Source organism: Globicephala melas, chromosome 20, assembly GCF_963455315.2.
Source record: "Globicephala melas chromosome 20, mGloMel1.2, whole genome shotgun sequence".
Taxonomy (NCBI): Eukaryota; Metazoa; Chordata; class Mammalia; order Artiodactyla; family Delphinidae; genus Globicephala; species Globicephala melas.
In genome coordinates, this window is record NC_083333.1 from 47,569,109 (window position 1) to 47,594,121 (window position 25,013).

A 25,013-nucleotide genomic window follows, 5' to 3' on the forward strand; every position below is an offset into this window, starting at 1 on the left:
GCCTCTGCTGCAGCCTGTGCCATCCGGCTTGCCAGCCCAGCCCAGCCCAGGCCAGCAGGCTGAGATCCCAGGCTGTGCCAGCTACGGCCCGCATAGGGGTGGGAGTGGGCTGCAGCGCGGGGTCTGTGAAAGGTTCTGCTGCTTTGTTTGATTTTTCCGTAGCTCCTCTTTGCCTGCGGAGCTCTGGTCTTCCCAGCCCTGGGGCTCTGACTCTGCCCTGTGACAGTCTCTGGCTGTCTCGTCCGTCCCTGCATCTCTGCCACCACCTGCCCAGGGTCTCCTGCCAGCTCTGGGCTCAGGAAGCATCAGGCCCTGTCAGCCTCAGCTCCTGCACACACCCCTCCCCACCCCCGGGCTGAAGGCTGGCAGCCCCAGCATCCGGATGGGCTTGCTCTCTGCTCTGGCTGCCCCGGGCCCAGGGTCCCCCACCCTGTTCCCCACCCCTCCTTTTCCTCACCCCTCTCCCCAGTGACTGGAGTCCTCTCCCCACCCCTCTGCCTCCTCCCTGCCCAGGACAGCTTGCTTCCCTCCAGGCCTTGGCTGGAGGCTCACAATGAAACTGCTTCCCCCCACAGACTAGGAGGTGGAGAATCACCATGGCAACGAGGCAAGCCTCCCCTCCCTTCCCTCCCCATCCTCTCCGGGCTTCACTGAAGGGGCTACAGGTCTGGTGGGGAGTTCATGCTCTCAGGGACACAGGATAGAGAATGACAGGGAGACAGGAGTAGCTGATGGGACATCTGTAAGAGAGAGGGGCCGTGAGGACATGGCCAATTGTGGGACCACAACTTTTGAGGGACAAGGTCCAAGTGTGTGGCTAGTGTGGCCTCAGCCACCAGCTGAGATCCCACATGTGGCTGTGATTCATCTGGGCAGCCTGTTCAATACCGAGCCCCAGGCACCATCCTAGACCTACAAAAGCCCGGTCCCCAGAGGTGGGTCCTAGGAATCCCTATTTTAAAGATTCTCCCCGGGTGACCCTATACGTACCAAAGTTGAAGACCCGCCGGTTTACAGAGTGCTGGAATACAGCAGACCTACATTTAAATCCCAGCTTGGCCACATGAAGTCAGGTGGCAAGTCTTGTAATCTCTCCAAGGCTCAGTTTTCCTTCTGTAAAATGGGATAATAGTACCGGCTCCATAGGGTATTGTGAGAATTGGCCCTCACGGATAAAGCACCTTACACAGAGCTTGACTGCCACTGCCTCCTGCTCTAGGCTCTGTCACCTCCAGGGGGACGGGCAGCGTCTGTGGGGAAGCATGACCCCCCTCCCCCTGGGACCTGCCACCACCTGGGCCTACTCTGCCGTTATGTGTTACAAGACACTGTGAATTCTCCATACTGGGTCAACACGAAATCATTAAGGCAAAACAATAAATAAAGGCCTAGAAGTTATTACAGAGCTGACAGAGCACAACGCCATCCTGCAACACAAATATGAATTATTTCCAAACATTTTAAAATGAGAAATCCTCTCTTCTTCCTTCCCAGCCCTGTAATCCATTAACTCCTCTTTTCACCCCCGTCACCCGAGTGAAGACTGGCCAGGCCAGGGGGTCCCAGAACAGGGCTTTCTGTGCCCTGGGTGGGCCTGGCCTTCCTGCCATGTCAGCCTGGAAGCCGGCCTGCTGCTTCTTTGGCCTGAATGCCTCTGGGTCACTAAAATCACCTCCTTGGTTGAACTTTTCCTGCCTGACACTGTACACAATGTTTGCAGTTTACCGAGAACCCCCAAAGGCTCCTGGAAGATGGGCTATATTCTTCCCATTTTCCCGATGGGGCACCAGGTTCATAAGGGTTCAGTGACAGGCCCCGGGGCTGGTAAACGGTGGAGCTGGGACTCAAACCTGGGTCTTCTCGCTCTAGGTTTAAATGAGATTAAGTGAGACAATGTATGCGGAGTACTCGCATGGCATTCTCTAAAAGCTATTGTTATTGTTGCTCTTATTGTTATTTCTAAGTACTCTTTCCCACATGCCTTCGTTATCCAGAACTATGATGGCACTGCTGTGGCCATCTGTTAGGTTTGACTGCTCAGCATACCTCCCCTGTTCTGCTGATAATAGCGCCCCTTTCCTTTGGAGTAGCGCCCTCTCCTTTCCTCGTCACTTGATGAGCTGCGAGTCCGTGGATGCCCCCTCCTGGCCTCTGGCACAGACATGGGATCCAGACCTGCTCAAAGTGGCCCATCCTTCTGACCACAGGGATTGGACGTGAGCTGGAACCATCAGAATATTTAGCTGGGACATTCTATACAGACTCTCAGAAAGGCAAGTTCCCTCCCACTCCCTTACTAGCTCGACGGGCCATACCCCATCCCTTCCCATGGCCTCCGACCCAACATGGAGGAAGCCAGCAGGAGGAAGATAGAATGTGGGCAGAGAGAAGCAGAGGTGAGAGATCTGGCGATACTGCTTAAGTGCCTAAAACTAGCTGCACCCAAAGGCAGCCCCACCTGCGCTTCCCAGTGACACAGGCCAAGAATCTGCTCTTTTGGATTAAGCCAAATTGGGTTGAGTTTCAGTCACCTGCTCTGGTGGGTACAGGTGCTACGTGTGCGTGCATGTGTGTGTGTGTGCGCGCATGTGTACTCAGTACATGTCCTTTAGCAATGAGGGTGATCTCGTCACTTCCTAATTCCTCCAGGGGTATAGTGGACAGCATCTAGAAGGAGGCTGTAGCTCTCTCTGAGGAAGCCATAATTCTTTAACGCAAGCCTTGAAGGTTGAATAGGAAATAGTCAAGGGAAAGAGGGGAAGAACATTCAGGCAGGTGGCACAGCATAGACTGTTAGGGTTGAAAGAAACTCGTAATGGAAAGTGCAGAGTCGGCAAAAAGGGAAAGGAGCGTACTCTGTGGTCAGAAATGTTGGCAGGAGGCAGGCAATGAGAACGAACCCTTTGCCAGTCTATCTACATGACAAACTCCTATTCATCCTTAAAAACCCTGACAAGATACCACCTCCTCTAGGAAGTGCTCTCCGTGACCCTAGAGTTAATACCTCTTTCCTCTGCGCGTGGCTGGTACTCCTGTAATTGCACCTGTTCTCTTGCCTGATAATGACCTCTTTCCATGTTTGTCTCTCCTCTTAGAATATATGTTCCTTTAGGGCATGAAGCTGTTTGTGGTTGCAGTGCCTGGCTCACGTAGGTACTCAATAAATACTTTCGGACTGAATGGAATCATACGGTGTGTGCGTAGCCATGAGATAACTATGTTTGTGTCTAAGGAAGGGACGGGAGGAGTGACGGGCATGTATGTGGGTATCTCTGTGTTTGGATTTAAATTCAACAACATTTCTAGAGGGCTGTTTGGAGTCGGTGGTCTGTGACAAGCTGCTGATCATTTTCTCAACACCAAGAAAACTCACTCGGCTGGGGGATGTGACGCTCCCTGGGCCCGAGGCTGGGCCTGAGGCTTGCTCTCCTGCCCCCTCTCGACACGGCCCACTTGGGGGCCCTCAGCTCTGCAGGGCTCTGTGGCCCGTGAGGCGGTGGACTGGGCCGGGCCCCCACCTGGGGGGACGGTGGCCACCGGCCAAGCTGACGTCTTCAGTCAAGAAGCTGATCAATGGCAGCCCCAGACCCCAGGCCAGGGGAGGCCCTTCCTTCTAATCCACATTGACTGCTCCCTCCTTTGCCTGCCAATTCGTATCCGGCTCTTGTCTGTGTTGGTGATGGAGAGCCTCGCTCCCACTGCCGGGGATCAGCGAGGGGGATCAGAGGCCTCTGTATGGCTGGGGTGGGGTGGGGGTGGGGCTAAAGGAACAGCCCGACACAGACTGTTTCCCCAGCCAAACTCCACCAGAAAAGGGCCGCCTCAATGTTCTTTATCTTCTTTATCTATTTAAACTGAGGGGACTGGTCCTTCCATGGAGCAAGAGAGGACAGCCAAGGGGAAGGGAGGAGGAGAAATGAGCTACTTCCCTGCCCTCACCCAACCATGTCGCGTGCAAGCCAGGTCAGAACAGAGCCCCTTCTCAGTCCCAGCAACCCCAGAATGTGCTACCCCACTCCAGCCATTTCCATTAATCAAGAAGCACGCAGCCCATCCCATGCTTTCAGGTCAGGAGGAAGCTGCTGGCTTTAGTGGGGGGTCTGCTACGTGCAGCCTCCTGGCAGAGTCACTTTCAATTCAATCAACAGTCCTGGACAGATATTATTATTATCCCCATTTAGGAGATGGGAAGACTGAGGCTCCAGGAGGTTCAGAAGCATGATCCAGAGCCCAGAGCCTCTGCTCTCTCCTCTCCTTTTCTGCCTCCCTAAGGCGCCGATACCCAGCCTCCAGGAGCCACCCCATCAAGGCAGGAGACCAGACAAGCCTGAAGATGTAAACAGCCACAGTGGCCTGGCACGGCCTCCATTTATGACCATGTGACCCACAAGCACACCCTCCCCCAACAACTGCCCTTGGGCTCCCCAGTCCTCAGCCAGGACTCTCCACTTCCGAGGATGCCTGGCCGCTCTTCTTCCTCTTCCTCTCTCTCTCCTTCTGGTCACTGACCCCCCCGAAACCCACTCCTTCTGCTCTTGCCTTGGGGCAAGGATGAGGGGGGAAAGCCCCTGTTCCACTGTCATTCTGGGATATGAGGGAAGAAAGGAGCCCGATCCTTGCCTGGAGGCTCAGGGTGGCCCTAGAATGATCTCTCCCTTAGCTTTCCCAAGGTGACAGTGACCTTGAGCAGATCATTTAAGCTCTCTGAGACTCAGTTTCCTCACTAGTAAAATGAGGCTACACCTCTCAGAATTTCATAGAGGAAATGAAATGTAACAAGACCATGTGTCTATTGCTGTGTTGCAGGCACTCAAGGAATGATTAAAATAAAAATTAAAATGATGGGGCTTCCCTGGTGGCCCAGTGGTTGAGAGTCCGCCTGCCGATGCAGGGGACACGGGTTCGTGCCCTGGTCCAGGAGCATCCCACATGCCGCAGAGCGGCTGGGCCCGTGAGCCATGGCCGCTGAGCCTGCGCGTCCGGAGCCTGTGCTCCGCAACGGGAGAGGCCGCAACAGTGAGAGGCCCGTGTACCGCAAAAAAAAAAAAAAAAATGAAAATGATGAGTTAGAGTTTGGCTGGGGGATGGGGGACTCTGGGTGGGATGGGGCTGGTGTGCGTGGAAGGGGTGGAGGGAATGAGAGGAGTCGGGTGCTCGGGCCTGTGGAGGGACCATCAGGCTGCGTCACAGGAGAAAGGCTGGCGACGGAGAGGCTGGGAGGGTTCTGAATGCCAAGCTGACTTTGGACTTTGTCCTGTGGATTAATGGTTTTCACACATGGAGTCCTTTGTTCAAATGAGGTCCTGTTTGCAAGTCCAGTAGGGTGAGCAGATAAATGGTTGCCTTGAGCCTGGGGGGTTCCAGACTCCTGCTTTCAACCCCCTCGTCTCCACCCCTGGTCCTAGGAAGGGCTCCCAGGAACTCAGAGAACTACACTGAGCAGGTTTTCAGGGGGGAGGGCTGGGGGGAGGGTTCAGTGTCCCTGTCCTCAGGCTTAGTGGGCACTGCTGTCTGTCCCCCTCATGAGCCCCCCATCTTCACCCTGTGTGCAGGTTGATTGTGGTACCTTCTGGGAAGGCTTGGCCCAGCTATCAGTTCTCTCCCTGAACAAATGCAAGGGTCCCTAGGGAAACCCTGGGAAATGAAATTGGGTGCCCCAGTGGGGTCCAGGTGAGGGGGTTCACTGGGTCTCCCTGCTGGCATCAAGTCCCCAAGGTGGGTGCCTGTGGGGCGCCGTACGTGGGGAAGGGCCCCCTCCAGCACTTACCCACTGCCAATGACACGCCATGCCCAGGGTGGGGTGTGGGGAAGTGGAGTGGAGTGGGCGCTTCCTCTCTTCTACTCCACTTCTCCACCTGGCTGGCTCCCGCTGGCCATCAGGCCTCATCTGGGACATGGCTTTTTCCAGAAAGTCTTCTTTGTCCTCTTCCACACTGGATGGGGTGCCTCCACGGCCCTGGGCTATAGCCTCTCTTTGCAACAAGCTGTAATTGTGTGCTCATTTCTCTCCCTTCTCCTCTAGGTTTTCAGTCTGAGGGCAGGGATCCTACCGCCAGAGCCTAGCACAGTGCCTGGGACGGAGTAGGTGCTTAATAAATGCTAGTGAATGAATGAGTCTGACTCCAGCACCGGTGCAGGGAGAGAGCAAACAGTGTGAGCTCCTGGCAAAGGAGAGACGGACTTCTGAAGGAGGGCTGCTGAACCGGAAGAGGGCCCAGCGGGGAGGGGGAGGGGTATTGGGAGGAGAAACCAGGCGGTGGGACCCACTAAGCATGTCCACCTCTCCCTATTCCCCTCTCTCCCTGCGGGGCTTTGGCCTCCGAGCTGTACTTGCCCTGGGTGCTGAACAGTCTACCCACTACTTCGCCTGCCCACCTGTGTGTGTGTGCACACGCGGGGTGTATTAGATAATCTCTGTGTCCCTGGTGTGAACGAACACGGGTGCAGAGCTGCCTCTGTATGTGTGTGCGTGTGAGAACACGCATACATGGCAGCAGTAAGTTGGGTGTGCCCCTGTGTCATCGGGTATCCAGGTGTGGGTGTGACACCTTTGCCTGCACGGCTCTGTATGCAGACCATAGGCAGGCGTGATTTTGTAGCTGTGAGTGTGTATATGCTTGCACAGACATGAGTGTGCCCACTGGGGCCAGGTGGGGCCGGGTGTGGTCTGTCACTGTGCCCTGATTAGCCTTGGCTTGGAAGCATTTAGGTGACGATTTACAGCTGCACCTGACCCTGGCCTCTCGGTCCAGTCCCGCGTATGCTGCTGAGGCTGCCCCCTGGCCCCTGCCCCCCACCCGCCCCCGGCCACATAACTGTGATTTATGGCTGACCTGTGGGGAGCGGTCCCCCCCCTCCACTGCCCACCTCTCCACGGCTCCTGGACCAGATGGGCCAGCTCCACCAGGGAGGGTTATGCGATGACCGCCGCCAGGCTGGCTGGGACCCCTCCCTCACCACTGCTCGCCCCGCTTTCGCGCGGTCCCTGGCACCCCGTCTTGGGCTGGTTCTTGGCTGTTAGGATTGACAACTGAGACGGGAGGCTGTGGAACAGAAACCACCCCCAGTGCTCCATTCATCTCTGCCCTAGACACAGATAGACAGACAGATGGACAGACACGCACAGATAAAGGTACCGATAGGCCCTCACGCAAGGATGCTCACAGGGTCAGGTCTGACAGACGCGTGCGCGTGTGTACACAGGCACGCACACGTGCACACACACACCGAGTGAGTGTTCGTGGGGAATCTGCATGCGTGGGGGGGCTGGGAAGCGAGCCAGGCCCCCTGCAGCCAGGCCAAGCCTCCCCTGCAGCCCACCGGGTCCCTGCCTCCCTTCCCTTGTGTCTCTGTTCCCTGATGCCAAAGGGTATCTTCTCTAGCTCATGCCAATCCATTATGAAGGTCCACTCAACCATCCAGGGCATTTCTGGGGGGTGGGCCTTGGGGGTCTGTACCCCCAGGCTGGCATTGCTGGGTGCAGGGCGGGTGGTAGAGAGACCCCGGGCTATGTCAGGCTGAAGGTGAGTGCTGGAAACAAAAAGATTGGAGTAAATTATTATTCCCCCCATGGCTTTTCCAAGGAAAGTGGAAGCAGCAGCCTGAGGCCCGTTTTCCTATTTGATGGGGAATCAGATAAATGGCAGGCAGCTTGCTCTGATAAGGCCTTGCTCTGGGCATAACCTCTCTCTCTGAAACCCTCTTACTATGCATAGAGGAAGGCTATCTGTGCAGCTGCACCTTGACACAAATATATCTGCACCCGAGATGAAGCAATTCCCCCAGAAATTACAGCAGGGGGATTGCATCTGAGGAGGGGGCCCTGGGGAGGGGCGGGGGCTGCGAGGGAGGGAGGGGGAAGGGAGGAAGGGGAGAAGGAGAGGCCTGGGCAGGCAGGGAGGAGAAGAGGGAGGCGGCTGGGAGGTTGGGAGTTGGAGGAAGAGGTCAGGAGGACCGCGCCAGGGAGGAGCTCGGAAGCATCTCTGTATAAAATTTATACTTTTTTTTTTTTTCCGTCCAAGCAGCTTTCATGGAAATATTCTTTTCCTCCTGCAACCCTCACCCCCCTCCATCCACCCCCCTCCACTGCTGCCCTTACCATACTCTCCTCTGCCCGTAGAATTAAAAATAAAATATGTGGACAATAAAATAGATTTTACAGTTAGTCGCCTAAATAGAGGAGTCTCTGCCGCCTTAAATTTTTTTTTCTTTTCAGATTGGGAGTGGGGTGACTTAAATAAGTATATAAGTAAATAAACATTTTTGAAAAGTTGGAGAGCACAGAACGCTGACTGTTTGGGCATCTGAAACACTTTTCCAACTTGTCACATAGCCGTGTGTGTGTGTGTGTGTGTGTGTGTGTGTGTGTGCGCGCAAAAATGGATGAGGATGAATACGCCTGTGTATTTGGGTGTGTTCTCACGTGTGTAACACTAATGCACAGACACACACACTCTGCTCTTTTCACGTGGTCTGATGATACGTGTCTGCCCACCTCTGTGAGCTTGTGTATCTGGCCTTCCCCCTTCCCTTCTTCCCAGAAGAACCAGAAGAACTGGAGCCTCCGGCCTCTTAAGAGATCTTCAGGAAGCCCCCGACCCCAGGCAGAGAACCTTAAGGGAGAGACATCCCATCAGGCACAAGGTCCCGCCTCCCACCAGACACCCCCTCCTCTGAGCTCCTCCTTGGCTGGGCAAAGGCCCGAGGGCGCTGGCAGCAGGCTCGGCCGGACAAGTATATGGGGGAAGGGCAGTGAGCCCACGTGGGATGGGAGTCCTTTCCCAAAGTGCTGGGTCTCGGGGGCACAGCGTGGGCTTGTTGGGGTGGAAGGGTCAACAGGAGGCATTGCATGTGTGGGGTGGGGGGTGGCTGTGAGAGGGGGTATTGGGGTGTGAGTGCACGCAGCCATGTTCCCCTCCCTCCCCAAACTGGCACCTGCCTTGGGTCTGACTGTTGAGCAGCTGTGAGACACAAGAGTCAGGCGACAGATGCCATGGCTCGGCCTTTGTCTGAGCAAGAGAAAAATCACACCCTCCCCTTAAGCCCCTGCGGGGGCCGAGGCTGGGTGGTTTACCCATCTCATGCTCCAAGTCCATCTCCAATGCTGGAAAGCAACAGGGGCCTTCGTCCTGTCCCCCAGCTTCTAGGAATTGGAGGGGTCATGGGGAACATGCAGGAAAGTGAAGGTTGGGTGGAGAGATGCTTTCAATTCTCTTTCCTAAACTGTGTGATAAACTCCCAGAACCCACCTATTTTGGGGGGGGGTTGTTGGCAGGGGGTTGGGAGGGGTACTCTGTCATGTCAACCTAATGCAGCTGGAAAAGGGCTGAGCTGGCAAGCTGGAAACCAGGCTTCTAGTCCTATCTCTGCCACTTCTCTGTGGTCAGTCAGTTTGCTCTTCTGGACCTCGCTTTTCTCATCTGTTAAATGGGGAGAAGCAATCATTCAAATGACAGGTGTAACACTAAAAATCACGGATGACTGGTTTTTAGATGCATATCAGTCCCGTGAGGCAAGAACCAACTGGCTGTGACTGTATCTTACCTGCTACTGGTTTGTGCTGAGCCTGGGAGAGCCCAAGGCCTGATCTCCCTGCAGGAAATAATCCCTGGAAAGTAAGTAGCCTCTTCCAGGCTGGTGGGATTCTCTGGACACACTTGCAAGCTGGCTCTGGAGACAGGCTAGGAAATAGAAGCCTTCCAAGGGGAACTGCTGTGGAAAAGCAGGCTGGGCCATGTTGCAGGCAGAACACTAACCCCATCCCCAATTTTTCTGCAGTGGAAGACTTAGCTAGAGGGTCAAAAGGGCCAGGGAGTCTGGGAATTGTCCCTTTAGAGCAAATAAGAGAAGCAAGAGCCCCCTAGGGAAGCCTAGAGGGCATGGATAGCTACCCTACTGTTCTCCATGTTGGCAAGCTGGTGTCTGTGCTGGGACATAAACCCCCATCCATCCCTAGAGTGGAACTTTGGCCATCATTGATCTCATTGGGACATTGTCTCACTCATCTTTGTATAACATTGACTGCCATTGATCCTGATATTGGGGCATTGATTCCCCTTAACTGACTCCGAATTGGAACATTGATCTCTATATTGGGTTGTTGATTCCCTTACCCATCCCTATGGTGGAATATTGGTTCGTCTCAACCAACTCTGTATTGGGACATTGATCCCCCCATTTGGGACACTGATTACCTCAACCAAATCTTCATTGAGGTATTGATCCCTCCATTGGAATGTTGACACCCTTTCCCATCCAGCTCCAGATGGGGACATTGATCCCACATTGGGGACGCTGATTTATTTTTCTCTCTCAGTATCTGTACATTATCCACTACCCAATGCTGAATAAAGACACTGATTTTTATTTTAGGGCTTTGGTCCATTCATTCCCTCAATCATTCATTTGTTGTATCTACTGTGTGTCAGTTTTTGTGCTAGCGGTTGGCATCTTTGTTTTTCTTTCTCTGCCTACCATCAGCCCCCATGTGAAGACCCTGATCCCCCTTCAATCTTCATAGTTGAACATTGACCCACTTTCCTGCATCCATCACCCCATTCTTCCTCCAGTAGTGACTTCAGCTAGGGTCACTTGTCAGATGAAGAGAGCCTAGTGAAGTTGGGGGTCATATGTAGCACTTTGGAAAGAGCACAGACTCCGGAATCATGAGCTTGAACGTTGGGCTTCACCATTTGTAAGCCTCAGTTTCCTCATCTTTCAAGTGGGGATAAAGATACCTACTTTTCAGGCTTCCTGTGCAGATGAAGGGAGAGGATGTATGGGAGCACTGGGTGGGACCCGGAACATAGACAGGACAGTGCTTTATAGCAAACCTTTCCCTTCCCTGCCCTCCTTTCTCCTGGCCCAGGGAGGTGGCTCTTAAGTTGACAGACACATCCACGTGTCCCCCTCACATACTGCTGATGGGGCTGAGACCCTCCGTCTTCCCAAATCCACCACAGGCAGCATCCCTCATAAAGTAGGTCCTCAGAAAATTCCAGATCGAGCTCTCATTTTTAAAAGTCCATATTATAGAGATAGGGAAGAGGAGTGACATTGCCAACCTGAGCCTGTGTGTAATTACATATTTTGGCTGCGTGCTGGGCCTGGGATAAATCTGTATGGTAATGTGGGCCAGGGGCTTACGATGTAGGCACACATGCTAATTTTTAAACCACAAAATCGCGGCTGTTTTCATTTTCATTTCCAACAACGCTGGCAGAGATTAGGTCCTATTAAGCACCATGGGGCCTGTCCTCCCCCTGGCCACCTGCCGGGCTCCTCATGGCTTTCATGGGCTTGTTGGGCCCGGCGCTGAGGGAAACACAGCCTTCCTAATTGTAGGGCACAGCTCTGCCCAGAAGAAGGCAGCCAGGTTGGCAGACTGAGGCTGTCCGCTCCCCTTACCTGGGGTTGTCACTCCACCTGGGGAGGGGGGACTCAGAGCTCACAGAGCCCATGGGTATGGAAATTCCAGGCTGATGCTTCTCCCTCCTGGGAAAGAAAGTCGGCCTCCCTCCCAAAGGCCCAGACTGTCCTCAGGACCCCAGAAGAGCAAGGGCTTGGGTCACTGACCCTGTCAGTCATAGCCCAGCCCCAGCTTGATGTGTGACCCTGTACAAGTCACTTCCCTTCCCTGGACCTCGTTTTCTATCTGTCCATCCCATGAGAGTGCAAACGAGGTGATTCGGACTATCCTTTCCGGTTCTAATGTTTTGCATTTGAACTTCCTGTTCCCCCCATGAAGGGCAAACAGAGCAGGGATGCCAGCAGCTCTGGGTTACATATGGACCATGGGTTAAACTACAGACGTTCACTGTTTCATTTTATCTTCCCCTTGACTCCCGAAAGCAGCAGAATGTTCAACAGCAAATCCCATATTCACCGTTCACTGGCCAGATGACCTGCTTTCTCATCTGTACAATGGAAGTGTAACTGATAACAGTACCACCTGATAAGGTATTTATTTATTTGTTTATTTATTTATTGTGGTACGCGGGCCTCTCACTGTTGTGGCCTCTCCCGTTGCGGAGCACAGGCTCCGGACACGCAGGCTCAGCGGCCATGGCTCACGGGCCCAGCTGCTCCACGGCATGTGGGATCTTCCCGGACCGGGGCACGAACCCGTGTCCCCTGCATCGGCAGGCGGGCTCTCAACCACTGCGCCACCAGGGAAACCCAGGTATTTATTTCTGAGATCGAATGAAGTGCCACAGAGAATACAAGACACTTAGAACAATGCCAGGCACATGGTCAACATCATATATATGCTGGATGTTAATATTATTTCACAGGTAAGGAGACAGAGGCTCAGAAAAAGATAAGTAGCTCACTCAAGGCCACACTGCTGGAACCCAAACTGGAACCTAGGTCCCCTTAGCTCTCCAGTAGATGCTTTGTCCCATTCACCTCTTCCCCACCCGGAGGAGGGGGCAGATTCTCTGTCTCCCGATTTCCTGGGCACTGAGCAAAAATGGCAGCAGAGAGATGCTGAGATAAGCAAGAAGGTCTGAGGGGCCTCCTGAATGGGGTTCCTGCCTGGCCACAATCCCCCACCTTGATTCCCAGGGGTCCTTGGGCACAAGGAAGCCAGCTCAGGCTCAGCCCCATGCTGGGGTCTGGCAGACCCTCTGCTTGTCTGAGGGGAGAGGAGGGTGGGGAGGGGCCGGGAGGAGGAGCTGGCCCAGCCCCCTTCCATTCTCCCTCCATCTGCACCCAGGAGCAGCCGGGCGTGGAGCCCGGCCACCCCTCCTGTTCCCGCCCCCTCAGCATGCTCCCCGCCTGGGTGAGGGCTGCCCTGTCTCGGGGCGGGGGCTGGGGAGGGGGAACCTGGTCTGTGCTCAATTTCATGCCACTTAATTCACAAGTCTGCCCGTGAAAATGGCAACAAATCGGCCCCAACTGCCCAAATATCCCACCCCATCTCGGACGTCTCTCTTGCAACCCCTCCTCGGTCTGACAGCCCCCTACCCGTCAGGCTGGAGAGGGAACATCCATGGCACCAGCGAGCTGAGAGAGCCTTACTGCCGACTCAGATTCACCGGGGCTCTCCTCTCCGGGCTCCCACGCACATCCCTTCTCCTCCAGGGCCAAGCCCTGGACCCAGAGGTGACCCATGTCATGCTCCCTCAAGTGCATGGTCAATGTCTGGGCACTGTTTTATTCTGAATTTTAATAGGACTGCATAACGCTTGTTCTCTTACTTGTTTGCACATTTTCTTGAGAACAATTTGGTTTATTTGCGAACAGGTAACACATTCACACGATTCAAATTTCAGAGAACGTAAAAGGGAGTGTGAAATGGCTCCCTCCCATCCCCAAGGGCTCCCCCACCCCCCAGTTCCCATCCCAAGGACAATCAACATCCCCAATTCTTGAGTATCCTTCCAGAGATCCGTTATGCAAAAATAAGCAGATACACATTCATAGCCTTTCCCGCCTTTCCCACCAAGGGCGGTGTACTGTTCACGCTGATCTGCACCCCACTGTCTCTGCTACTATGACTTGGTGACCAGAGTCTCCTTTTCCACTCTTAGCCCTCCACACACGGGGGATATTTGAAATTCTCGTCCTCTCCATCCACCTGCCCACCGTAAAGATTCTGAAACCATGGAGACCAGTATTCAATCCTACCTGTGTCGACTACTCTCTGAGTGACCTTGACAAGTTCATTTTCCTCTTGGGCCTCAATCTCCAAATCAGTAAAATGGGAATATTAAGGTACACCCACCTCACAGAACTATTGGGGTGGGTGGGTAATAAAGAAGATAATGAAGGCCAAGCGCCAGGAGGTGAAGCGTAACTGCCAGTTCCTTTCCCCTTTCCTCTCTGTCCTCCAGTCAGATGAATGCCTACTTGTCCTTCAAGCCCTGGGTCAACGCCACCTCCTCTTGAGCCCCCACTCTGAAGGAACTGAGCCACCTCTTTGCATCTGTTGTGTGTTGGACCTGCCTCTCGGAGAGTGTCCCTGTGTGTGCTGTAACCGTCTATACTCATCTTCCCCCTACAAGGTTGTGAGTGATTTGAGGGCTTCTGATGAGCAGGAACCAGTATATTAAGGTGTACCTTACCTGTAAATACTTACATTCTCCTCCAATCCTGCTCCGATGTTCCCACACCTGAGCTGGTCAGGGGATAGGTACAGATTCCCATAGAGTTCCTACCCAAAAAAGAGCATAAAGTTATCAGCAGTAAAAGCTGGATCAGAATAGAATCCATGTGGTTGGTAAGTGGTGGCGGCCAAAAAGAGTAGAGTTGAAGTTTTAGGAGAGACAAAGGAAAAAGCCGTGTGAGACTTTGGGGAAAGACAGGACTAAAAAGGATTTGAGAGAGTTTTGCTGTATGCTGTGTGATGTAATTTCTTTCTTCACTTTACTGCTTGTCCAAGTGAGTTTGGTAAATATTTTGTTGCAAATCAGTGCTTTTGGAAGCTCTTTGGGTTCCTTTTGGATATGACCCAGGCTGAGATTGACCTAAGAACTATCCAGGTTGCATTGTACATCCTGGGCCTGGCTCAGCAGAAGTATTGAATAATAGAAAAACGAGAAGGGCAGATGGAGGGAGAAGAGGCAGAGTGCATACAGGCTGTGACTCTCAGTGCCTCCTCTAGGCAGCCCACGTGATGGACAATGTTCACGTGTACATGGCAATACGTTTCCCAGGAGCCCCCAGATTTTGATGAATCACCTATCCACCCACCTGTTCTCCCAAATTTGTAGATAAATAAAGCCCTAAGATTTGTAATTGGCAGAACTACTAAGGGCATATCTGAAGCACTCCTCCCAGGTGTTGTGGTGCAGATAGGAGGGGATGGATGTGGGGTGAGAGTCTCTACCAGCCTCTTTCTCTTTACATCTCTAAAGAAATTTATGAGAAAGTAGGTGAGCTAGATACCTCAAGATAAATATTACCTCATTTTATTCCTTCCAGCAATCCTGTGACGTGGGATTAACGTCCCCATTTTAATTTCAATTTCCAATTGTTTATTGTTAGTATGTCAAATACAATTGATTTTGTAGATTGACCTTGTATCCTTCAACTTTACTAAATTCATTAGTTCCAGTAGCTGGTTTTTCTTTTTCTTTTCCAATCTGTGTCTTTTTTTTTTTTTCTTTTTCTTGTCTTACTGCAGTCTAGGGTCTCCAGTGAAGTGTGAAGTAGGGGTGGTAAGAGCAGACATCTTTGCCTTGTTCCTGATATTTTGGGGAAGATTGTTCCCATTTTATAGTTGAGAAAATTGAGTCACAGATGTTCAGTAACAAGCCCAAGGGCTCCCAGCTAGTCAGTGACAGTGCCAAAATCACAACCCAGATCTGCCTGGCTCCAAAGCCTTTTCCCTTTCTACTGCTCCTAGCTTTGCAAACAGTAAAGTGCTGTACAAAACTATGGAGTTATAATTTCCTATTTTAGCCCTTTTCCCACCACCCAGTTCCCTGCCCTGTCCCAGGTGCAGAGCAGCTGCTTGGTGACAACTTGCTGTTTGATTGGAAGTGGTGAGGCCCAAGCCAGAGAGTGACATGGGGTGATCTCCCACCTTGATGTGGGGATGCACAGTGGGTTTGGGGATGGGGAACTTTCCATCCCACTCTGGAAGCTCATTTCAGGAGGAATGGTCCCTTGGCTGGGCAGAGAGGACGTTTCTTGGAGGCAAATGAAGGATTCAGTTTAGAAGATTCTGAGGAACAAAATGGAGGGTGAGAGTACAGCTGGATCTTTAAGAAGAACAGGTGGGGCTTCCCTGGTGGCACATCCCTGGTGGCGCAGTGGTTGAGAGTCCGCCTGCCGATGCAGGGGACACGGGTTCATGCCCCGGTCCGGGAGGATCCCACATGCCGCGGAGCGGCTGGGCCCGTGAGCCACGGCCGCTGAGCCTGCGCGTCCGGAGCCTGTGCTCTGCAACGGGAGAGGCCACAACAGTGAGAGGCCCGCGTACCGCAAAAAAAAAAACAAAAAAAAAGAACAGGTGGTAGATTAAAATGAAGATTGTGAAGACAGACTTCCTAGCTTGAAGCCCCGTTCTACCACGTACCAGTCATGTGACCTTGGACAAGTTACTCGGCCTCTTTGTACTTTAGTGTTCTCATCTGTAAAACAGGGATAATTGCATTTCTACCTCATAAACTCAGGATGAGGATTATAGGAGTTAATATACAGTAAATGCCCCATGGTAAGTGCTATACAAGGGTGAGCAGCTGTTATTTTTATGGAGTCACAGGACTGTTTGGTGGGGGACCTCCAGAAGCCACCAGGAACTATTTTCCTCCCTCTTTGAAAACACACACACACACACACACACACACACACACACACACACACGACCCGCTTCAAACCCCACAATTGTATAGAGAGAGCTGTGTCTCAACTGACCAAGTTACTTAATGTCTCTGAGCCTCAGTTTTTTCAGATGTAGAATGGGATAATGAGCCCTGTCTCACACTGTGAAGGTAAGGCATGGTAAAACACTGTAAACATCGGTAACAACAAAAATAATGACGATTCCTGAGTGCCTCCTCTGTGCTTAATCTGTGTGTTCTCCCTTATCCCTGTGAGGTAGACAGGTCACCCCGTTTTCTGCACGAGGAAACCAAGCCCCAGAGGTCAAATGACCTACGGACCTTCAGCCAGGATTGAACCCAGGTAGGCCTATCTCCAGAGTCTGAATCTTTATTATTTTTGCACAGTTCTCCTTTTGGGACCAAGGGGCTGGAGCCACAGCATCTGGGTACAGGTGCCCCCTCCCCCAGGCATTCCCTCCTGGACCCTCCCCTTGGTGAGGGGCTGCCCTTCAGTCGCTCACTTGTCCAGCCAAATGCTGATGGGCAGCGGGCGGCTTTGGTGCACGAGGCAGATGGGACCTTCACAAAAGCCCCCGCACCTCTCCAAGCTGGTGCCCCCCACACGCCTGATTACCCCCCAATACCCAAGTTACCATTGATACAGTGGTGCCGGGTGATTCAATTAGTGCAGCCGGCATGAAGGCAACAGCACAAAGAGCTGGGTAGTTAGAAACTCATTTTCTTTTGATTATTATAGCATCTCACACGTGGAAGCAGAAAATTATAGGCTCACGTGTCTTTGCTTAATATCCTCTGGGGCCAGATTTGTCGTCATGTTGAAGTTAGCTGTCAGGATTGACAAAATCATGTGGAGTTGACGGATTTGCAGCGCCTGGGCCCAGCCAAGCTGGAGAGGTACAGACCCACACGGATACACAGAGCTAGAGACACGCACGCAGACACTCACACGCTCTGATACATCCCATTCAGACACAAAGATACACGCTCCCCTCCTTTCCAGAAATGGATACACAGACACTCTCACAGTGATTCATGCACAGATATACACACTCCCACGCGCTGAAACATACCCATTCAGAGCCACACAGAGGTATGCTCACTGTGGGATGTACTCAAGGGCACACACACACCCCACACACTGCTACACCCACGCACATATACACATACCCCACATACTACTATGCACTCACCTGATCTCACATAGGATATACAGTCCCCACACACTGGCACACCCCATCTACACCCACACCGACGCACGTGCACTCTCATACCCTACACCATGTAAACAGATGAGCAGATACACATGGTGATATGCACGCATATACTCACCCTCCAAGCTGATAACCCCACCTAGACACACACCCAGAGATTCGTGCCCTACCACACACAGATACACGCCCACCTCCCCACACACAGATACAACCAGACACACCGATATACACCCACACCGATGTAGACACGGATACACACAGGTGCTGATGCACCCTAGTCAGACTCTCGTCCTCCATACTAATACACACTCGCCTGGACACACACTCAGATCCTCACACCCACTGTGATGTGCACCCACGCAGACACATGCAGAGACTCACACCCATACCTACTGACACTCACTCGAACACACACGTGTGCACACACACTACACGCTATACACTCCCGTTCAGACACACACGTACATAGAGCCGCTCCCCGCCGGATTCACACACATATCCAGACCCACACATGCATTAGGCACAGAGACAGGTGGGCACACACAGAGCAAGAGACACGCGGAGATCTATGACAAGCACAGGCAGGAAGTCACAGTGATACACTCACGCACACGCACGGGTGCCCAGACGAGCACCCAGCACACATGGACGGAGACAGACAATATAGTGTCGAGGGCACAGAAAACAGAGAAACCAGTGAGCCCGTAGGCAGCTGTTAACTCCCCCGCTGCGGACCCTTTCCCTTCTCTTTCTTCTCTTTCTCTCCTCTCCCACATCCTCACTTGCCCTGGCTGCTGGGGGAGATCCTGGGGAGTGATGCGGAGATAGAAACCGAATGAGGACTGGGGTCATCCACTGCTGGCTGCCCAGGGCACCCCTGCTCCAGGTCTCTGTTTGTTAGAGGACCTGGAGGCCAGGGGTGTTGGGTGTGGTTGGCAGTGAGGGGAGGTTGTAGGGATGCAAAGCCAAAGGGAAGTAGGCAGGGATTGAACCTTCATGGAGCACCGTTACTGGCTGCATTTTGCAGACCGGGAGACTGAGGCCCATAGAGGTAAGTTCTTCCCCAACGACACACGGGGTATTTTCGTGACAATTAGCAAAAGAAGCACAGGTTGGTGAGCCGATCGGGGGCTGGATTCCTGCCCTACTTGGCCCCTGGTGAAGGGTGCAACCCTACTCAGCAGTCCCGGACACAGGACGGTTCTCCGAGGCAAATTCCTGGGAGAGGAAAGGAAGGCTGTCTGGTGCTGGAAGGTTCCTTGGAGACGGCCCAGGCCCACTGCCTCTCTTTACAGGGGGAACTCAAGGACCAGAACTCCCCCACCCCTGCTCACCAGCAGGTAATGGGGCACCTGCTCTGGGAGAGGTGCTGGGGGCCATACCCCAAGTTTCCTTGGGGAGGCAGAGGAGACCTGCCCTGGTGGGCTCCTGGGCAGAGGGTCCAGTCCCAGCCATTCGTATTGTGGAGACAGTGGTTACAAGTCCAGATGCGGCTCAGACAGCCTGGGGTTGGGCCCTGATGCATCACTTGCGAAGCACTGGGTTCATGTCCATGTTGGTGTCGCACCAACTGAGTGGAGGAGGGGCCTGTGGTCACTCGGCCAAGGCTCTGGCTCTCGGGCTTCTGAGGATGGCAGTGAAGAGTCATGAGTTCTAGAACCTTTGAGCCTTGGCTCAACCAGCTTCCATCCCCTCGCAAGGGGAAAATCTACTCTGTCCACTCGTGGGTCCACTTTGTCTACATGTGTCTGCTCCATGTCACACACGTGTTAGCGGACCTCATCTCCTCTCTCGGCAAGCCCGGAAGTTGATCTCATTATCCCTATTGGGCCAAGGAGGAGCCTGTCTGTCACTCAGAGAACGTAAATGACTCGCCCAAGGTCACACAGCTCTAAGGGAAGGATTTGAACCCAGGGCTGTTGACTGCCAAGCCCTTGCTCACCCACCTCTACCACGTGAGGTCGGCCTACTCCAGGCAGAGCTGGCAGAGTGGGAGCTCCCTGGCTCAGTCAGGCCTTAGGGCCCAGAGGCCAGCCGCTAACTCCCTTGGGTAAGGTGACCCAGTGAGTGGGAGGCAATGGCTAGAGTAGAAGGAGCATGGGGCTTCGGGGGTCAGACAAAGACGGGTTCGAATCCTGACTCTACAACCTTGGGAAAATCGCTTTGCCTCTCTGAGCCTAATTTCTTTATCTGTCAAATGGAAATGATAATATCTCCACTTAAGGGCTGGAGAGAATACATGTGTATATATAGTAGAATATATGTAGTAGAGGCTATATGTGTTGTATCGAGTAGGTATTTAATACACAAGGGCTGATTTTGTCAGTTACCATCAGGGCTCCCCAGCAGGCCCAGGAGAGTGTCCTCGGCCCATCCCATGTTGGGTTACTCACCCCATCTTCAGTCCCTACGTCTTCCACAGCCCTGCCCACATTTGTGGCTTCTGAGGGTCTGGGGGCATGAGGGTCCCTGGAGACTTGGAATAGATCCACAGACTTCTCATGAACCCAGGCATCATTCAGGCCAGAGGTTCTCAACCCTGGCTGCCTATTAGAATCATCTTTTAAAAAATACCAGCTCCCAGGCTCTCCTCCAGGACATTCGAATTTAATTGGTCTGCGGTGGGCCCTGGGCATTGGCAGTTTTTTAAATGTTCCCCAAGTGATTCCAACATGTCACTCAGTGGTGAGGACCACTGAGCTGGGCCCTCTAAGGTGTGGCCTGCAGACCAGCAGCGTCAGCATCCCCTGGGAGCTGGTTAGAAACGCAGACATTCACCCCAGTCCCACTGAATCAGAACCAACATCTCCGGGTGATTTGTATTCATTCTAAAGTTTGAGAAGACCTGCTCTGGAGCGCTCTGTTGTTTCCAGAGCAAGCTGAGGTTCAAAGAGTTTCAATGGACACAGCAGGGTCGAGGCTCTCGTTAAGGTCTCCCCTGACTGAAGCCGAGTGTCCTCTTTTCCAGAAAAGGACATCAGGGAGCAGACGTCTCTGACCATTTTCTTCGAGGGGGATTCCTGGTCAGCGCATCCCTAAGTGCCCACTTCTGGGTCCTCATCTCCCCATCTCGGTCTGGTCTTGAAGATATGCTAATCAGTGTGGGAGTCCACCCTTTCCCGGAATTATCATATATGAGATGTGCCTCATCTCAGGATAATTTTCTCATCTGCATAATCGTATTTGACATCCTTATGGATGTAAAACCCCCTTACCTTCGGTGAGTTAATCTCCATTGATTGAATATCAAACTCATTCGAATGTGGGAGAAGAGGCTTTTCTCTCTCAGCAGCAGGATGCTAGAGTCTAAAAGCCTTGCTCAGCTTGGGGCCGAGGTGGATAGCTTTGTCCCTGTCCTTGCCCAGCTGCTTGAGGGACCCTTCCCTTCCGACTCACTTTTTCTCCGGCAGCATCTTTCTAGCTTCGGCTACTTCTCTCTCTTTTTGCCCTTTCTCTGTTTTGTCTCCATCTTTCTGTCCCCGTGGTGTCCGTTGGTGTCTTAGTCTTTCGATTCTGGTCTTTTTGTTTTGCTTTGCCGTTTTACCTCAATTTTCTTTCCTTCTTGGTATCTCTCTTTTTCTTCCCTCCTTTCTCCTCCCCTCCCCCACTTTTCTCTCTGAGTCTCAGACCCTCCCTTTACCTGAAACCCCAAGTGTCTCTGCTATGTCACCATCCACAACTTGGTGGAAGAAAAAAATCTAGCAGGTGCTCCCTTGCAGAAGTGGCTGAGCTTCTCAGGGAGACAGAGGGGACAAAGGGCCCCACAAGGGGTGGAGGTGGGACAAGGAGGGAGGAGGACGGGTTGCGCTGGGACCTGTGATACCTTGGCTGGGAGGCCTGTTCTCAGGCTAGAAAGTGTCAATCCTACCCAATAAGGAATGCTGCAGATGTTCACAACCATCCTGTGAGTTGGGTAGCATTTTCCCATTTCACAGATCCTCGTAGAACCCAGACCTGCCTAACCCTGCAGGCTGCCCATGATTATGCAGGAAGAGACGGAGGCCAGGCCTTCTGCTCCCAGTAAGTCTGGAAGCAGGTGAATGAATCAGCTTACTGAGTCTAAACTTGTCACTCCTCCCCAAGGTTACGTTCTCATTTTGAGTGCTTAGCAAACTGTCTGGTCCACGGAAAGTGCCCAGTATGTGCTAGGCAGTGGTCGCCATCGTTGTCATTGTTATTCAAAACAGGCAGGGTTCAATTCTTGCTCAGGTGCATGAAATCTGTGTGACCTTAGACATCTGAGGTCCCTGAGCTTCAGTTGACTCATCGATAATGTGGTAATAATAATTCTAAATGTCCATTGACAGATGAATGGATAAAGAAGATGTGGTATATATAGACAATGGAATATTACACAGCTATAAAAAAGAATGAAATACTGCCATTTGCAGCAACATGGATGAACCTAGAGATTATCATACTAAGTGAAGTAAGTCAGAAAAAGCCAAATGCCATATGATATCACTTATATGTGGAATCTATAATACCACATAAATGAACATGTCTACGAAATATAAACAGACTCACAGAGATAGAGAACAGACTTGTGGTTGCCAGGGAGGGTTGGGTGGGGAGGGAAGGATTGGAAGTTTCGAATTAGCAGATGCAAACTCTTGAATATTACATAGAGAACGGATAAACAACAAGGTCCTACTGTATAGCACAGGGAACTGTATTCAATGTCCTGTGATAAACCACAATGGAAAAGAATATGAAAAAGAATATATATGTATAACTGAATCACTTTGCTGCATAGTAGAAATGAACACAACAGTGTAAATCAACTGTACGTCATTAAAATAAAATAAAATAAAATAGAACTGCCTTGCAGGACTACTATGAGGATTAAGGCTCTGCATACAAAACACCTAGCTCAGTGCCGAGTACATAGTAAGAGCTCGGGAAATCTCAGCAACTGCTGTCACATTATTACTGTCATTAATGTTGCTGTTATCATTGATGCTATTCTCATCACATCATTGTTATCTCTGAGTGCCCAGCACCAAGGAGGCGCTTGGTAAATATCAAATGAATGAATGAACGACCTCCTGTAGAAGCTCCTTTTATACCTTCACGGCAGTTCCCGACTCCCTGACTTCACTTCTCCTGTATGGAGAATTGAAGAGTCTGCTTTGTGGCAGGCCAGGGTCACAGTGAAGTGCTGGGCTCCGGAGTGAACAAGATATCGTTGTGCATCCCAGCTCTGCCACCTGTCAGCTGTGAACCTCTCTGAGTCTCAGTGGCCCCATCTGTAGAATGGGACGACCAGCAGTGCACACCTCATCAGGTAGTGGGAAGTAGAGCTGAGGCTGGAGGTAGGGGGCAGGGGGAGGAAGGGACAGAGGTTTCTTACAAAAGCAGGGTAGGAGCAAGCTGTGAAGGCCTTGAATGTCAGGCTAGGTGCTTTGTGAACTGGGCCTGGCTTCCCCTTACCCAGACTGCGGGAAAGGGGCGCTGGTCTGAGGGCTCCGCCTGCAGACCCTTTGAGACAAAGCCAGGCTACGGGCATCCCGCAGCGGCAGAAACACATCTTCACTGGACTCCGTCCTGGCTCCAGCTGGAGCTGGAGCTGGAGTGGTGGGGAAGGGAAGGCCATTTGCAATTCAGATCTGGGGCAGATGGAAGGACATCGCTGAAGGAGGTCGGGGGAGGTGGGACACGAGTGGAGTCAGCTGCCTCACTTCTCACACACATCCCAAGCCCAGACCAGCCCCTCCGGCCCGATGTCCCTCATAAAACCACTCAGGCACTGACCTGTACCCAGCAACGCTCTAGGTGCTTTACATGAGCTAAGTGGTAATCCTATGAGGGAGATACCATTATTACCCCATTTTACAGGTAAGGGAAGTGAGGTCCGGAGAGGCAAAGCAACTTGCCCAAGGGCACGTGCGTAGTCAGCGGATTCACACCAGGCTGCCTGTCGGAACCCGCGTTCTTATTCATGCATTCGCACCACCTAAAACCTCCTCCCAATTGCAACCCCTCCACCTTCTGCCCCAAAGCCCCAAGAGGCTGTTGTATGAAGTGTGTTCAACACGCTTTGCTGAGTTTCTGCTGTGAACCAGACCTGGGGGCGTCTCCTACCTTCTTCACAGCTCATGCAGCTCTCTGGGGCCGCGAGGCCACTTTAGCAGACAGGTCATGGGGCCCAGGCCCCTCTTACTCTCTGGGCCTCACTGGACCTCTGGATCATCAGAGGGGCCCCGGTGATGCAGCAAGTGACCAGGCAGGGTGGGTGCAGGGACCCACAGGCAGGTGACCCCCGGACATACAGTTAATCCGTCTGGGATAAAACAGCTCAAATCGTGGGGAACTACTGGTTCCTTCTCCCTTTCCACAAACAGAGAAGAAGTACCAGGTGTGAAGCACCTTCATACACATACTCATCCCCCCTCTCCAGCCACCCTGCAGTCCCGGGAGGGAGGCACTGCTGGTTCCATCTTACAAAAAAGAGAATGGCTCTGCCAAGAAGGACCCCAGTCAGTCTCTGCTCTTTGATGGAAAAAAAGGTCTACCCCCCTCCACCCTTTTCCTTCCCCGTCCACTCCTGTCCCCTGGGTGGGTGGTAGCTCCCCGACCTGGACGGTCCTTCCCCTCTAGGGTCTTCCATTCTGATGAAAGCGCTCATTCATCCAGGTGCAGGTGATGTAGTGAGTGTCAGGAAAGAGCTGGTGATGGTGCTGGACAGACCCTCCCGCTGAAGCCAGACTTCAGCCCTCACCAGGTGTGTGCCCTCGTATAAGCCCCTTTCTCTCCACCACCGCTACCGCCTCATCCGTGAAATGGGTGGCAGAGTCCCTCCTTACAGGCTTGTTTGCGAGTCCAATCGGCTGGCACCTGTGTAGGCCCCATACAGTTGCTGCCTCGTGAATGAATGCCCCGACCCCTCCCCGCCACACGTCCTTGGTTCCCTAGTGGATGGAGCCTGTCCTCCTCCCTCTGTGACCTCTGACCCCTCCCCCTCCTCCCCTCCATTCCTTCTCAGCAGGGGCTGTGAGTCCCTTCCCCCAACCAGGCCCAGGGGGCCCAGGGAAATTAGACCGAATCAAAGCAGAAAATGAGTTTTCATTCATCTTGGAGTGATGCGAGAGGTTACGGGTAAGACAAATAGCAGCCTCCCCCTCTTCCTTTATCACTGTCACCGCAATTAATAGGCTGTGGCCTTCGTTATCCAGGCCTCTGCTAAGGAGAGCGCAGGCCCCCCGGGCGACGCTAACGAGGGAGAGGAAGCAGACCCGTCTCCCACCGAGTCCTGTCACGAGGCTGTATGCTCACCTGGTTCCTCAAACTCGCTGCCGGGGTGTGGATGAGCAAGGAGGGCGTGAGCACGTGGGGCAGCCGAATAGGACCGAACCTCCACCTGGGCCAGAGGGAGACCACAGTCCCCCGACACCCCTGGGAGCACCTGCCGGTCTGTGATTTGATGATCGTTACAGCTGCTGGGCTTCCTGAGTGTTTCCAAAGTGTCACCACGATGAGACACGTGTTATTTCTGCTTTATACAGTA

The 25,013-nt window shown here is 52.7% G+C and overlaps 1 long non-coding RNA gene across 1 annotated transcript in view; it reads right to left on the reverse strand.

The window, feature by feature from the left end:
* Positions 1–14,083: 14,083 nt before the first annotated feature.
* Positions 14,084–25,013, reverse strand: part of LOC132594280 (uncharacterized) — a 231,542-nt gene continuing 220,612 nt past the window's right edge. The window contains exon 5 of the long non-coding RNA XR_009560465.1: positions 14,084–14,158. This is a non-coding gene — a long non-coding RNA (uncharacterized lncRNA). The remainder of the gene's footprint in view (positions 14,159–25,013) is intronic.